Genomic DNA, 17,654 nt, shown 5'->3' with positions numbered 1-17,654 from the left:
GTGTTTAACCTCAATGTGCTGACGCCAGAAGCCAAGACATACCTGCCTCTGTCTCCTATTCTACACATCACACTTATTCTCATGTGACAGCTTTGCTTCTGTTTGTGAATATAATGAACCTGTTCCTACATTCTGTTCTCTTCCAACTTTCTGTTCCCTGAAATTCATAAAAGCAAAAAACCAATGAAGAAAACCTGCCATCTCAGGCATATTTATTTTCTTGAATTACCAACTGGATCCACAATTGTTTTTCAAATCTCCCTCACTCAGCCTACAGATGGGGAAAGTCTCCTGAGAAGTAATAAAGAGAGGAAAGACGGTTCATATAGAAAAAGTACTATTGGAAAAAAATCAAAGTGACTATATGGGTATGTCTACTTCTTGATGTAAAAGATGACAAAGAGTGATGTCATCTGAGGATGTAAGCATCTGGTGGTGCTGCAAAGGAAAAAGATGGAGACTCAGATGAAGCCATTGGCTAAATGATCCCAAGTACATCAACTTCTCCCTGGATATCAGTTTTTACATCTGTGGAATAGGCTGACTGCTTAGCTGCTTTCATCAGCAGCAAGATAGAACTCAGAGTTCAAGGTCAATTTCCTTTTGAAATGGAACTGAATCCCATTCCCTGGCTTGAGGGAGAATCATCGGTCTGTCATTGTAACTGGCACAGACATCAGGTCTGCAGGAACTGCAACTACGCCTGGGTACAGGAAAGGGACCAAGGGGTCAACCCAGGACTGCTTCCCTGCTGTCAGAGATGCAGCAGCAAGGCCCTCAGATTTCAAATGCCTGGTTTTCTAAAAGCAATCTGACGTAGCCTGGGACTCCTGCTCTTCACAGAAAACCAGAGCATAAAAATCAGCATTTCTTAAGTATTCAGAGGAAGTAAAGCTTTGAGCGAACCTTTAAGCTCTAATCTTTGCGTCACTACCCAGAAAGGACCTCGCCAGCAAAATAAACGTCAGTTTTAAAAATAAGTTGAATAACACTTGATACAAATGGTGGATTTCTGAAAACGAAACCTGAATCCAATCCTCAACCGGAGGAAATTTGTCTGTGGAGTAATTTGTATCCAGCGTAGGGCTGCTTAATGGTTGCTCAATGAGCACTTACTGAATAGGTTGGTCTCCTGCTTTTTGTCTTCCAAGCCCGTGCATACGGGTGTTTAAAAGTTGGTGGTGCTGTTGTCCTGCCTGTCAAATTGTAGGGAGAGGGAGGAGTCTTGGATTTGCAGAAAGGTGAACATATTGAGTCAAAGATGAGGGTGGGGACAGAACATTCGGCGGGGCCTCCTTGCTTTCTCTGACAGATGTAAGGGACTGGATACAATAGGATTAGCCTCAAAATGCATTCAATTGTGTGTATGTCTGTGTGTGCATGTGCCTATGAGTGCTGCCTCGGGAGGGAGTTGCAGACACCAAGTTTCCTAGAGTTGCTTTTTGCCGAGGGATGTGCAAGATCTGCTTCCACAGCCCACCCCCACCCCTTGTCACAACTCTTTGGCAGTTGTACAGTTGGCTGTTCAACTCTAAGAGGGCAGCAAAGGGCAGGAGGCGTGTGTTCAGTCAGCAGAGGCGAGGGGCTGGTGCCTGGCCCTAGAAAAGGAGAATGCGGGACATTTGCATTCATTCCCCTCCCCGCGGCATGGTTCCTGGGCCAGAGGGCCAATCCCCTGCCCTTCCCCTTTCTCTACTGCTTTGTGTCAAGCTCTGAGCTAACCTGTTAGAACCATCTGCTGAGTGGGGAAAAACGAAACCAGCACTCAGTTGCTGGCCCACAGGCCTGCCACCGGGAGCCATTGAAGCAGAGAGAAGGAAGGCAACAGGCAGATTTATGGGCAGCAATCTGTTCTCTTCCAGCCTCCACCCCCTTTCCCTGCCCAAGGCTCCTACGCCATGAGACAGCCTGATAATCCATCAACTCCACTAATGAATTAATTAGTATTCCCAGTAATCCTGACCCCCAAAGGAAACCTGCCTATGGGCCCCTAAGGGGAATAGAAACTGCTTCCCCACATATACATTCCCCCCTGCCCCCCCATTGGCCCTGAAGAGGCCCCAGGGTGCTTAGCTGCAAGCCATAGATCCTGTTGCAAACAGACCCCAGCTGTCCCTCCTTCTCACCTTCCCCGGGGAGCCCACTAGCTCCCGGCTGAATTAAAGCCAACACCACTGATAAATGGGGACCAGAAACATCAATCAGGAACTATGGGGGAGGAGGAAGAGTAAACTTCCAGGAAAGAAATAATTAAGCCTGCCCATATTCAGAACGAAACTTGAGCAGACCCTAAAATAACTCATAGGCACTGGGCAAGGATAAGGTTGGGATGCAGGAGAGAGTGGGAGAAAAGGTAATAGGAATACAGTTGTTGACATCAAGAAACTCTAGGTTCCAGTAGCAAGGAAGACACAGCTCTAAGGTTAAGTGAATTAAAAGCAGGTGGTAGGGGATTTGGACTTCTTCTTACTAACTTACTTTTATTGGAAAGGCATATCAGATTTATGGAGAGAAGGAGAGACAGAGAGAAAGACCTTCTGTCAGTTGATTCACTCCTCAAGTGGCCACCACAGCCAGAACTGAACTAATCCAAAGCCAGAAGCCAGGAGCTTCTTCCTGGTCTCCCATGGGTACTGGCCTTGAGCCATCCTCTACTGCTTTCCCAGGCCATAAGCAGGGAGCTGGAAGAGCTGAGCCTCAGAAGCGCCTGGAGAAGACACCTGGAGGATTCCCTCCTTACCACCAGAGGCCTTCTTAGTGGGGAGAACCAAGCCTGGGAGTGAAGAAAACTGGGTCCAACAACCCAGCCTGGCTCTGGGCTGTGTGGCTATAATGTAACACATAACCTCGCAGAGCCAGCTTGCTGCCTTCCTGCTCCAGCCTTCAGTGGTAAGGGCGTAAAGTCACAACTCTTCCTTGAGGGTAAGTGACTCTGGCCCACTCAAACTTATGCAGACCAAGTCCTTGGGTTTAAAAGGCCATGAAATAACTAGTGACTGAAGTAGATCTAGAAACCAGATAATAAGTCAGTATCCTCTTTCCACTTGGATTACTGGTTCCTGTTGGGAAGGACACTTGATTCAAAGTTCTCCCATGCCATTGAAGCTAGGTTTGTGCATCTGAGTCTCCCCAAGTATACAGAGGAACTCTCTCCAGCCACATGAAACAACCTGTATTTGTTTAAATTTGTCAGCAAACTATTGTGGTCTTAGGCAGCTAGTTTAGGCTCATGAGCTTGGAAGCCACGCCTCCCCTACCTTCATGGTCCTTTCTGCCCCTGCTTAAGTGGAATGACAATCACCTATCATTACTTGGAACCTGAGAGGGGACAGTATTCTATTGTTGCATAACCACTCCTCTCACAAGCCCTTATAAAGGCCGATGATAGAGAGGGGTTCACTCCCTCGGTCGTGTGCTTCCACAGCTCTCACACTCCAATTCTTGGCCTCTCCAGTACCCATTTGCTCTCTGGCTTCCTGCAGACAGACTCTGAGGACAGAAGTAGCGCCTGAACATGGCCCTTGTATATCTGTATTCCTCACCCTCTGTACACTGCTTGGGCGAGTCAGTGAAGATGCAAATGCTAAGATGCTTTGTATTTCTGAACGCAGCACCTTAGAGCGCTTGGCCATCCTGACAGATAGGATGCTTTGTATTTCTAATCTGTGTATTTTCAAGAGTTCCAGGAGAGGTGAGGCCTAGAAGTATTGGAATGTGGACAGAGAAGCAAGGAAATGGTAAGTGTTTGCAGCTCTGTAAGTATATCTCTGCACGTCTCTTAGGATAATTTATATTGCTGGGGAAGCTGGAACACAGGTCTTCAGTTTAATGGATGGATTTCATGGATTTCATGGATCGTTCATGTTCCTCTCAGGGTTTCGATTCAGACTGGATTGTCATGGTGACTTCATTTTCTAATTTCTAGTGGGCACCATCATTGCCAAACTTGTTTAATAAACACTCCTAAATACATCCTAGACTTGTATAACATTATCTCTCTCGCACCCTGCAACAAAACCTCTGTACATTGGCAACCTCTGTACCACCTGCTTCAAGCAACCTTCTGTGTGGTCACTGTACCCAATTTGTAAAAGCAAAGTGCCTTAGTGTTCAGTTGATTCCTAACATTGCCATTTAGTAGATATGTGACTTCAGGCAAGTAATTTGTATCTTTTTGGATCTCAATTTCCCCATCTATAAATTAGAGGCTGTGAAGTTTAGACAATCAGCTGACTCTGAAAAGTGCATATAGAATAATGTATAAAAAGTATCTGGTATAGGCTCTTGCCCTTAGCAAGTGTTCAATAATTAGTCATCATTATTGTAAGAATTTTGTCTTAAACACTTGAATCTGATCACCACCTTCCCCCCCCCCCCCGGCTTTCTAGCTAGGAAAAAAAAAAAAACTAGTAGTATCAGGATATTCTTACAGAGATTCTATCCCTATGGTCCTATCTCAAAATGCAACTATCCCTTTAGTATAATGATGATTTCACTACTCCAGTTTAACAGAAGGTAGAAATTTTAAAAATTGGGCCCAGTTCAGTAACCTAGTGGCTAAAATCCTCACCCTGCATGCGCCAGGATAGCATACAGGTGCTGGTTCGTATCCTGGCTGTTCCACTTCCCATCCAACTCTCTGCCTGTGGCCTGGGAAAGGAGTAAAAGATGGCCCAAAACCTTAAGGACCCTGCATCCATGTGGGAGACCCGGAAGAAGCTCCTGGCTTCCGATTGCCTCAGCTCCAACCTTTGGCGCCATTTGGGGAGTGAACCAGTAGATGGAAGATTTCTTTCTGTCTTTTGATGTAAGATTTCCAGGGAGCTAATGTGCCTAGGAAACCAATGAAAATGGCCCAGATCCTTGGGTCCGCACACCCACTTGGGAGACCCTGAGGAAACTCCTGGCTCCTGGCTTTGGATCAGCTCAACTCTGACTGTTGCGACCACTTGGGGAGTAAACCAGTGGATGGAAGATCGTTCTCTCTGTCTCTCCTTCTCTCTCTGTAAATATGACTTTCCTACACAAATAAATAAATCTTTAAGGAAAAAAAAGCAAATTTATTTTTGGTGCAAACAGTTTGAAATCTGTCTACCCTTTTCCATAATATATATTTGCTATGAACTTTTTTAAGACCCCTCTTATAAATGTATTCAACAAATGTATTTTATGCATATATAAAGGTCTAGGCATTGAAGTAGTGATCTAGAACCAAGCAATTTTCTGTGTAGACGGAAAATTAAATATATAAAAATAATCCCAAAACTTTTATTTCTCTGTGCTGACTTGCTAACATAATTGCATGCATACACAAGCAGATATAATGGAACAGAGATGTTCATCATGACGCTACTTTTAATAATGAAGAAGCATATTATTAGTACATTAAATAACTAATGGTTCTATCAAACAATGGAGCACGGTTTAACCTGCACGACTTTGTCTATAAATATTAATAAGAATTGTGCTATGTATTAGCATGCTATAGAGAGAAATGCAAATCAATTTCTATAATCCTGGGCTCAAGATGATAACTTTAATTTTAAAACTGTGTACTGTATTAAATTTAAATTATTATTAAATAATACATTCGTGTATTTTATACATAAAATGTGATGTGTATCATATATACACATATATGTGAAATACTTCTATATGTATACACACATATATACTTACATATAGTTGTAAAACTTCAAAAAAGCTACTTGGAAAATTCAAATTAAAGGTAAGTCGGGGGGCAGTGTTGTGGTACTGTGGGTAAAACTGCCTCCTGTTCCACCAATATTCCATATGGCACCAGTTCATGTCCTAGTTTTTCTGGTTTCCATCCAACTGCTTGCTAATAGCCTGGAAAACACAAAATAGAAAATGGTCAAAGTGCCTCTGTATCTGCCACACACATGAGTGACCTGACCAAGGTCCTGGCAACCTGGCCCAGCCCGAGGCAGTGTGAACCTGGAGAGTGAACTAGCAGGTGGAAGATACTTTCTCTCTCTCTCTGTCTCTCTCTCTCTCTTTCTTGTACTCTCTCTGCATCATCTCTTTCAAAATAAACACATAATTTTTTAAAGGCACTTTTGTTTTGGTGTACATTTTGAAGTCTACACACAGTTTTTGTATAATATGTATGTTCCTTAAAACATTTGAAGATCACAACCAGTCCCCCAACCTCCACGCACACATAGACTAATAGTTGGGTCTTTATCTCAGGATTATCATAAAGTAGGTTGGCTGATTATCAAAAGGGGAGCTCTGATTTTTTTCACAAGTCTTTTTTTTAATATAACTTGTGGAAGCAGAATTGATTTTTAAGACAAAGCAGCTTTCATCTTCCATTCTGCCTATCGTGGCCAGCTTTGCTGGAAGGCCCACACACAGATCTCCGGCCTGTAAATGCTATCTCCGGCCTGGTAAGGTCACTAACTAGCCCCCACCCGCTCTGCCCCAGGGGCATTTGCCTAGTCTTAGTAGCAAACTTTCATTTGAAGTTAAGCAGCTTCAATAACATGGTCCTTAAGCTCTGGGAAATAGCCAGGGGAGGATGGTGAGGTTTTTCTCAGACTCCGGATCTCATTTATACCACGGCAGGGCGGGGTGGGGGCCGTGCGGAGGAAGGAGAGGGTGGATAAAGAGATACATGTGATCAACTTCTACTCTGCAGCCTTACTCACTCTTCCAGGAGGATGGAGGGCTGCATGCTGCCCTAGGCACTCTCTCAGATCAAGGTCAAAGCTGAGGCATTGTACGTGGGTTGAACACTGCTCTAAGGTCAGATCCTCCGTGGCCGCAGGAGCTGTGCTGGGTCAAGTCACCCCTTGCAGGTGATCACTGCAGTGAAGCAGAAGCCAGTGAGAATTATGAATTACCAACTGTAGTAATTAAAGCTAATACTTGTAGGATATGACCCCTACATCACATACTTTATTAATATTAATAATAATATTAGTAGTAGTACTACTATTACTATAAACGCAGATACACAGCAAGGAGGAGGTACAGAAAGAAAGATCCTCCATCCTCTGGTTCACTCCCCAAGTGGCCAGTCCAAAGCCAGGAGCTTCCTCCGAGTCTTTCATGCTGGTGCAGGATCCCAAGGCTTTGTGCTGTTCTTGATTACTTTCTCAGGCCACAAGCAGGGAGCTGAAAGGGAAGTAGAGCAGCCAAGATAGGAATTGGTGTCCATTTGGGATCCTGGTGCATGCAAGGTAAGAGCTTTAGCCACTAGGCTATCACGCTGGGCCACATCATACATGCTTTTAATGTTTACATGTGTTACCATCCACTGGGTCAGTGCAATGATAAGTGTATCTTTCCCCAGGATCACACAGGAAGCAATGCTGCTATAAGTGACAGTGCTTAGATGTGGTTACAAGCACTTTACCTTCATATGCTATATTGTAACCTCATGCAGGTAACTGATAGTTAACTGCAATCCAGAATCTATTTGCTGCAGGTAGTCTGTGGGAGTTAAAATGAAGAATCAAGTCTTCCTGATGACCTGGCCAAAGCATTCTCATCTGGTTACCTCTTGCCTGGCAGAGGTTCAGAATAACCATGTTTGGGCCACAACGTGCCTGCCTGTGATTCAACTTCAGGAAGCAGCACCTGATAATGCAGTGCCTTGGTCCCTTAAAGCTCCTATGATACAAGTTTCTCTCCTCCATCTCCATAACTCTGCCTTTAAATAAATATATAATTTTTTTTTAAATGTCCGGGTCCCACTTGGGAGTTCCTAGGTTTGACTCCTGGCTCTGGTTCCTGGTCCCAGCTTCCTGCCCTACTTTAATGGAACATCTTTCAAGCAGCCTGCTCACAAGAATTACACTTGACTGATTCATCTTTTAAAACAAAATTCCTGTATTTGTTATCAGAATTACAGAGAGAGGTCTCCCATTCTCTGGTTCACTTTCCAGAAGGCCACAACAGCCAGGGCTGAGGCAGGCCAAAGCCAGGAGCCAGGGGCTTCACCCGGGTCTGCTGCCCACTGGGTCCAGCTGAGACTTGGACCAGGACTCATATGGGATGCTGGGGTCACAGGTCATGGCTTTACCCAGTCCCAAGACTGACACATTTTAAACTGGTAAAATATACTTTCCTTTTTACTACAAGAAGTAAGTTTTAAAAATTACACCTAGCTTAGTGCTACATATAATTTTATTTCTTTCATACATTTTCTATGGATGTTTCCAATGCAAATTTCCCCAAAATTCTACCCAAATAACTAGTTGATAAGACCAAGCTGAGTTTCTTGTTTACTTCAGTGAGAGTGATCACTAAATTGTTGGAGTGCTAATGTTACAGAGAGAAGGGCAGAGAGATCTTCCCTCTGCTGGTTCATTCCCTAAATGGTCACAATGGCTGAAGCTGAGCCAATCCAAAGCCAGAAGCCAGGAGCTTCTTTCAGGTTTCCCATGTGAGTTCCGGGTCCCAAGGACTTGAGCCATCCTCTACTGCTTTCCCAGGCCATAAGCAGGGAGCTGGATAAGAAATTGAGCAACTGGAACATGAACTGGCATTCATATAAAATGCCAGCGCTAGCAGGTAGAGGATTAGCCTGCTGATTCATGACGCCCACCCCTTGGGGTGAACATTTGGAAATGTTTTCGGCAGTAAGCAGCCATTTGGTGATCATTTAGTTTTTTAATTTGGGGGTTGTTGTTGTTGTTGTTGTTTTTAAATTACAAACTCATGAAAGAAAACTTTTTTCTAGACAACAGCTTCCTGGAATAGAGAAGCTAGTTTAATACAGACAGCAAGCAAAAAACCCTACCAAACAAAAACTGAAATAAGCCTAGAATTTTAATCTTCAACAAATTAATTCCTCTGAGTCTGCTTATTCATGGTGTGTAGAAGATTACTAATGAAAGAGAGAAAGAGAGAGAGAGGGAGAGAGAGAGAGAGAGAAAGAGAGAGAGAGAGAGAGAGAGAGAGAGAGAGAGAGAAACGTGTAGGTATCAGGCCACATTTGGTGTGGAATTATTGAGAAAAGCATCCACAGCTGCATCCTCCCCAACACACAGCTGGCATGCCACCTGCTGCTGGGACCATTCCTTCAAGCTGTGAGGCAGATTCTCCTGGAGTCCTAGAGCTTACTTGGCCACAGTCTGGTTTCTTCACCATTAAAGTTATTCCTGTGTAAAAAGAGCCTTGCTCAGACTGTCAACCTCTGGAGTCCCCAGAGGGCGTTGTCCTATTTTATTCACGTTTGCAACCCAGCAATTGAACAAATACTTACTTGTTGAATGGCATATAATTCGGGATGAGCTGCGTCTGGGATTTTCTGCACCATTGCTCCCTTCTGTCAGTGTGCCTAAATCCTGAACATACTGGTAACCCAGCGCGCACTGCCACATCAGTAAGTCTTAATTATCTCCCAATCAAGGGAGAGGACACAAAATCATCTCACTAGACCCCGACTTCAATGACTTCCAGGGAATCCGGTAGACTGTGGGTAGGGAGCACAGAGGCCTCCAGCAAGGGTTGTGGGACCGGAGCCTCAGTCCTTCCCCAGTTCCCTTAGAAACTGCCCTCGGGGCGGGGGAGGGAAGGGCTGATGGCTGCGGGCCAGGAAGGGGGCCTAGGCAGGCTGGCAGATGGAGAGCTCCCTCGGAGGGCTCTCCGAGGACCGATGGACCGTTGCACAGCTGTACAATGTACAGAAGTAAATCAAATTGAGAAACGCGTTCGCTGGAAGAAGGGAAGGGGGGCGGCGTGCACGGTAGGGAGAGGTGGATCCGGAAGGGCGTGTGGTGGAGGCCGAGGTGGCCTTAGAGAAGAAGGAGCCCTGGGAATTGCAGAGAGGGAAAGGGAAGGAGCCTCTTGGAACACATGCATTTTTCTGGAACAGTTAAGAAGTGAGGGGAAGACAACTGGGAGGGACAGAGATCGGGATACCCTGAGGCCTCAGGGAATAAGTGGGGGGGGGGGGGGGGGACGGGTGCATTTTGTTCTTTTTCAGGACTGGAGGCAAGACTGAACTCTCAAACAGCAAATGCATGTTGGGTGAGGGAATCGCAATATGATGGACCAGAACTCCATCAGGGGCAGGTGAGGATGCCACTCCAACTGTGCTGTGACTGAAGCCGACCCTCAGCTGGTGTCCATGGAAACTATTCAAAGGCTGAAGTCAAGTCTTAAGCAACTTGAGTCCCTTCTAGAATGGGAGAAAACTCATATATATATATATATTTTAAATTTTATATATAAAATAAATACCTATATAAAAACTATACTTATAAAACTAGACCTATATTTTGTGTAGGTACATATAATAGATATGTAATATATAAAATAAATATAGTAATATATATACTTATATAAAATCAGATTTTTGTATATATAATTATATAAGCTTTATTTATTTGAAACAGAGAGGTCTTTCTATCTGCTATCTGATGGTTCACTCCCCAAATGTCCTACCACGTGAGTGCAGGGGCTCAAACATGTGAGCTAGTGTCTGCTGGTCTCCCAAGTGTTTTAGCAGGGAGCTGCAGTGGAAAAGGAGCAGCCAGGGCATAAAACTGTGCTAATAACGAGATGCTAGCATTGTAGAGAGCAGTTTAAACCGTACTTGTCCCGGGAAGAAATCTGACCCTTAAAGCTGGGTTTGAGCTTTCAACTCCTGGGTTTGTCTATGGGAACAACACGGCTGGGACCTGAAAGCCATGAAGCTGAGCATGGTAAGAGGTTGTCACTGAGTCCCTGGATGAGGTCACGAGAAGTTTCATGGTCACGTCTTTGCCTCCTCTCCCCAACGTTTCCAGGTTCTTATTTGAATTATCTTTTCTTTGTGACATCCCAAGCTCCTGGTGTCTCTACCACAATCCGACACCCTTCATCATGATTCGTTGCAACTTGGGGAAGGAGAGGTAGACTATCTCCTAAGACTCAGAGTCAAGTAGGAACAAGAAGGAAGAGCAGGAATAGGCTCCTGTAATTCCAAGTAGGGTGTGAGTCAGGTGACCCCATAATGAATAGCCAGCATAAGAGGTCTTTTTTATTAAACGAAGAAAGATTTAAAGTAATTAGCAGGCATTAATTGAACTGCAACATATGGGAACTCTTGAGTGTGTTCAATACACCGGAACTTGTGGTCAACCTAGACATGACGAGAATGACACAGAACCCTGAAGCTATGCACTATGTGGGTGGATGGGTGGGATGTGAGAACTGTTTTTGCTGCCACAGTGAATCTTCATGTCAGCTACCTAGCACCATCACTTCCCTTGAAAGACAGAGTTACACACAGAGAAAAGGAGAGACAGAAAGATCTTCCATTTGATGGTTCATTCTCCAAATGGTCACAATGGCCAGGGTTAGGGCAAGGCTGAAGCCAGGAGCTTCTTCTAGGTCTCCCGCATGGGTACAGGAGTCCAACCACTTGGACTATCTTCTGTAGCTTTCCCAGGCACATTAACAGGGAGCTGGATGAGAAGTGGAGCAGCCAGGACTTGAACAAGTGCCATATGGAATGTCAATGCTGCAGGTGGTGGCTTAACTCACAGTGCCACAGAGCCAGCCCTAGCATTACCTCCCTTTATTTAGCCTATGTTACTGCTGAAGGGGTAGGAGTCTGGATAAGGGTATTGATTTAATCCATTTTTCATTCAGATCTATCCCCTTACTGTTCCTGCATGAAAAGGAAAAGATAATGGTGGAACCAAATGAAAGGGAGTAGAACACTCATGTCCTGGCTGTACAGTTGTGGGCAAGTCATCTTTGCATCTTTTCTGTTTTTCTCACTTATATTTCCCCTGCGTCTACTGTCTATCAAAAATCCTCAACTATCTACCAAATGTGATATCATTCTCGCCAGCTGTTAAAACAAAAGTGATAACAATAGCATGCATCCCATTGTTGCAACAATCAAGAGGGCCTGGCATGGTGGCCTAGTGCCTTTAGACCTTGTCTTGCACGCACCAGGATCCCACATGGGCAGTTCTAATCCCGACAGCCCATTCCTGCTCTTCCTGACCATCCAGCTCCCTGCTTGTGGCCTGCGAAAGCAGTCGAGGACAGCCCAAAGCCTTGGGGCCCTGCACCCTCGTGGAAGACCCGGAAGAGGCTCCTGGCTTCGGATCACAGCAGCTCCAGCCATTGTTATCACTTGGGGAGTGAGTCTTTGAACTGAAGATCTTCCTCTCTGTCTCTCCTCCTTTCTATATATATCTGACTTTGCAATATAAATAAATAAAATCTTTTTTAAAAAATGAGGTAATGAAAGGAAAGCTCTGAATTCAACATAAACACTCAGAGAGATGTTGTCGCACAGTGGGTGGGGCTTCCACTTTAAACACCCACATCCACACCCACACCCACAGGGATCCAGTCCTGCCTATACTTTGGTCCTCCTTCCTGCCAATCCATCCTGCTGATTGTGGCTCAAGTAGTTGGGTTCTTGCCACTCACCTTGGAGACCCAGATGGAGTTCTGGGTTCCTGGCTAGGATTTGTCCAGTGGAACAGCTAGGAGTGAATAACCAGATGAAATCTCTCATTTTCAGTGTTGGCTATCAGTGTTTTTAAAGGGCATGATCTATGCAGACCACTGATGCAATGATCATAGGATACACAATTGCACAAATGTCTTGCCCCAAGCCTTGACTCCTTGCCCTCTGTTGAAGTCTGGCATCTTCACCTTGGAGCCTGAAGGGCCCATTGCAGGCTCATGCTGTCTGAGTGGCCTGCCTTGCCTCTTGTCCTGCTCCTGTTGGCAGTAAGGTGTCTAGAAACCAGGGGGGTTCCAGCTGAGCGAATAGGATAAAACACAAAGCATCTGAAAGTTTCAACTAGATCTTTGTGGATAAAAAAAAAAAATCACATATACAGAAGAAACATGTTGAAGGCTGAGAACTGGCCTATACAAATATTCCTAAGTCCCTTTGCCATTTTTGTTGCCTTAGAACTAGTAAGATAATGAGGAAATCACACTTGATTTCTTCAAATATGAGGCTCAAGAATGATTCATAGCATGTAAACTGGCTTCTACAGATCACTCCACGTTTGTTTCAACACCCAGCCCAACAACTAAGATTTTGTATTCTCATTTCATAAAGAGGTCATCTCTGTGCTCTAAATTCATAGACTATTGTCTTAGGGCAGAAGATTTGGGGGTAGGGCAAAACTTAGAGAAGACCAGATGAGTAGGAGAGGACCTTTCTCCTCAGCCATCCTCTGCTGCCCTCCCTGACTTTTATCAGGGAACTGGATGGGAAGTGGAGCAGCTGGGACTCGAACCTTCACCCATACGGGTTGCCAGTGTGGCAGGAGAGGGCAATAAATGAATGTGCTCGACTAGGCTGTCTCCGGTGGTTCTTGCTAAGGAACCACTTCATTGCCTGATCCCCTCCGTGGTTGCGGGCCCTGCTGTTTAGGACTGCCAAGATCTCTCTGCCTCTTATACACATAAATAGACATGTTTTTGCTCAAACCAGTCTGCAAGTTCTTACCTTGCTTTCTCCAAGCTAACCACCTACCGTTCTTATCTTTCTTTTCTCACAACTTGTGTTCCAGGTACTGCCCTTCTGGCCTTGTTACAAGCCAGGCAAGACACTGCTTAGGCAGCCAGCACCCCAGATCAGAGCATCTCCCTTCAAGTTCTGCCTCTGCTTCTGATTCCAGCTTCCTGCTCCTGCACACCTGGGGAGGCAGCAGGTGATGCTTCAGATCCTTGTATTCCTGCTACCCACCTGTGGGAGACCGGAGCTGGATTCTTCCCTCCTGACTTCAGTCTCCCAGCTGTTGCAGACATCGGGAGAGTGACCCAACATACAAAGAGACTCTCTCTGTCATGAATAAATCAATGAAAAGACAATAGGAAGACAGATGTACAAGAAGAGGTAAAGTGAGTCCTTCCTTTTCCACCTGCTCCAGAGTTCCCCCTTCCTGCACCTGCCTCTCCTGGACATTTTTCTTTCCTTCAGATCTCTCTGCCTTGCTCTTGGAAAGCTCATCTTTGGCTGGGATGAACACATGTCAAGGGTAGGGAAAGTACTGAAGAGCCACTGCTGCTGGAGCAGGTCTAGGAAATGACTCGGACATTAAGTGCTTTCGGGGTTAGGGAAGAAGTAAACAGGTGCCCCTCTCCCACGTTCTGAAGGCGGCACCACTTTCATGCATGAACAATAACATGAATTGCTTCGTCATTGCTTTTCTATGTTGTCGCCAGTGGCTGTAACGCTGTATTTTCTTGCAGAATTATATTCTTTTGCTGTATGATTTGCGTCCATTGGTAACCCAACAATATTTGTGTCTCCTCCTAGGGAAATGGCTACAAAGGACTATGACAAACCTTGTCTGCTCTTGAGGGATGAGAAAGAAATGTCACACTGTTTCCTAGTTTACCACTGACTGTAAGTTGTGGAGAACCAGGATCATGTTGCTGACACATAAGGATGCTGAGAAGCTCAGAGGAATATGAACCATCCAACGTGCCTATCTATTAAACACCATAGCACAACTCTAAGCCTTGTTCACCTGACTTGATGCAGAGTGGCCAGGCAAGTGGTTAAGTGGGAGCAGGAATGCTTAGCAATCAGCAGGTAAGAAAGAAAGAAACTCATGCAGGGCAGGTGCTAAGAAGGTGGTGAGTCCTCAAGGACCTTGGTACTCCAACCCTAGCTCACTTGGTTCCTATGCAGTCAGGGGTTTATTCTATAGAAGGAGGGAATCTCAGGAACAAGAGGCTACCTGCTCCACTGTCCCTTCCCAAGAGCGGTGGTTCATTCTCTCAAAAGTTATAACTGAGGCCTTCTGTAAAAACTGAAACTTAACTATGGAGCAGATGGAGCCATGGGGTCAGGCAGACCGTGTGTTAGTCATTTGCGGAGCACACACCCTTTTGAAGGGCCCCCATGATCTCGGTGGGAACTCAGTGTTAAATGTTGGCAAGGAGACCTTATCGGATCCCATCCTGGCAAATGCACGTGAAAGGTGAGGCAGACAGTGGGAGCCATTTCCTTAGTTAAACACAAATCTTAAAAAGAAGCAATCCACTGTGGCTCAGCCGAGCAGCCATGAATTTAGGGCCCAGGTGTTAAATTGAGCAGAGCAGATGTGACTCCGTCACCCCGCGGAAGTCAAGTGGACGCTTCCAACCAGGAATGTTTGGAATGGCAAACCACCCTAATTTTGTCTTTGTGCAGAAGAGCTGCATCCGCCATGATGAGTACTGCACTACATGTAACAGGCCTGCGCAAACCAAGCAGCTGCTGTCTTCTCCCATCCCCAACACCTAAGATGTGTAAAGACCCAGTGTTGTATACCCAGGGTGGCCATTTCCTTTACAGTATCACCCTACCACGTGGAAGCAGTCCTGGACCATCTCCTGCCAGGGAGCACTCCATCAGACCCTCTCCCCTGACTAATGAAACTCTATCTGAATTGAAAGTTTCTTTCTCACTCAAAATCTCCTCTGAACACCAGGGAAACTCCAGAAAGAAACTTGCTTCTGCTTCTCCAGACTCAACTCTGGCTACACCTTTGTCTCAACCCTTTTCCTTGCAGATCCGTAAGGTTCTTATGCCTTTCTGACCTTTTTATCTTTCCTCTCACTTTGTCCGCCTCAAGAGTTCACTCAATAATTTCTTTCCCCGAACCTCTTGTGCCTCCCTGATGCCCCACAGAGATCTCCCCGTTTCTACATGTTAGGACACACACCCTGAGACCCAGCGTGGAGCATGCGTCCCCTGGGAAGGAGCTCCCCCTACGCGTCCTTGTTCTTTAACACCCATCTCACTGTGTGGCCCACGGGGTGCATGCAACATCTGCACAATGAGGAAGGGAGGAAAGCCTTGTTTCTGGGTAGGTTGAAACGTGCCTTCTACTCCAGCCTCCAATAAGGGAAAGTGAAAATTCCACAAGGGCAGTAGCATTTTCTAGAGCCAGAGGTCAGAGAATTCAGCAGCAGTCATTGCAGGATATGTGGGGTGGCAGTGAAGGTGAGAAGTGAAGACTTTGGGGCTGGGAAGGAAGGAAGGAAGGACCTAGCAATTTGGCAGTGGAATCTCATTTCTGAGAAAACCCCCAAGCCTCCCCTCCGTGGTGGGAGGATGGTGGTCAGACGCCACTGAGCTGACCAGTTCCTCATGCCCTTTGAGGAAATCACTCTTCTCTTGTTCTAATCTAATCTAATTCAAGGGGCCTCCCTTGAATTGGTCGAGGAAGACAAAACCACCCAGGCACAGAGAGTCACATATCCTGGGCAAATATTGGCTGTCCTCATTTGCTTTTTATTGGCCCACCACCCTAAAGGTGGGAGAAGACAATTCCAACCCGGGAAAATATAATTAGTCAGCCTGCTGGTTGGAGCTCTAATTTAATCTGGGCAGCTGTGCCAGGAGCTCGTATTAGCATGACACTGGGAGGCGGAGAGTATAATTACGGAGCAATAGAGAAGGGAGGGGAATTAGGATGGTGACCAGTGTGTGCGCCTGCACTGGGAGGGGGGTTGTCAGTGAAGGGTGAGAAGCCCCTTCTCCCAAAGGAAGGCGGCTTTTGGCAATGGATGGACAGTGACTTTAATTTGGCTTTTGAGAAATTATGTGTGTGGGATGTGTGTGTGTGTGTGTGTGTGTGTTTGTGTGTGTGTGTGTGCTGGGAGCAGGGGGAAGGGGCTTCATAGCCAGGGGCTACTCCACTCTGCATGACAAAGGTGAGGTTGAAAGTTGATGGATGGGCCTTATGGGGGTACCCCAGAGAGGAGGGAGGAGGGATGTTGGGGCAGATCATGGCTGAATTTGGGAAAAATATTGTTAAGATGTTTTTTCCCCCAAAGGGTCAAACAGAGAAAACTAACAATTAGAAGTTTACACCCATTATCACCCTCTTTGCTTCAGGCCATGGACATGTGTCTTAGCTGGCTGTATCCCTATATCCCTGGCTGAAAAGTTCCCAGCCTCTCATCCATCCCCAGACGCTTACCCTGTGATGGGCTGTGGCTTGAGCACCTTACACTTTTGAAATAGACCTAAGGCAGCTCAACAAAATATTTCACTCTAAAATATCCATTTAAACAGCTGAAGAAGCAGAGATATTAAATGAAAGGCTCACAGTCACAGAGCTGTTAATATGATGGAAATATAGGTCTCTTGGGCTCTACATACTATGCCCTAATCCTCAACACACAACAGTGCATTATTGCTGGGTTGGGCAGAGCAGGATGCTGGCATGAGGCAGAGAATGAGTCCTTGATGGATGACCCAGGGCTTAGCTCCTCAGGAATATCTGGAATGTACTTACAAGAAGCACCCAGATCTTGGCTCAGCCCAGCACTCTGTGCTATAGGTCACTCCTTCCTGTGCAAACCAAGGAGTTGCCTTCTCCCGTCCCCTGCATCTAAGGTGTATAAAATCCCAGGGCTGTATACCCTGGGTGGCCATTTCCCTCACGCAGTCACCCCGCCGTGTAGAACTGATCCCGGGCTATTGCCTGCCAGACTTTTCCCCATAATACAACTCTTTGCCTGAACTAAAAGCCTTTCTCTCTCTCAAGCACCTTGGACCCTGACAATGATCATCTAAGTTTATAGGTAGACAAACTGAGGCTCCGAGTAGCAGTCATTTGCCTTGGTTCCAAGTGTAAGGTCTTATCAGAGGTGGAAATAGAACTTGGATCTCACATCATGTTACCCTCTATACTGTAAGTTACATGGGC

This window comes from Ochotona curzoniae, unplaced genomic scaffold (assembly GCF_017591425.1).
Source record: "Ochotona curzoniae isolate NIBS_2020 unplaced genomic scaffold, NIBS_Ocur_1.0 contig_1014, whole genome shotgun sequence".
Lineage (NCBI taxonomy): Eukaryota > Metazoa > Chordata > Mammalia > Lagomorpha > Ochotonidae > Ochotona > Ochotona curzoniae.
The sequence above is the reverse complement of the archived record's forward strand: the minus strand, read 5'-3'. Positions refer to the sequence as shown.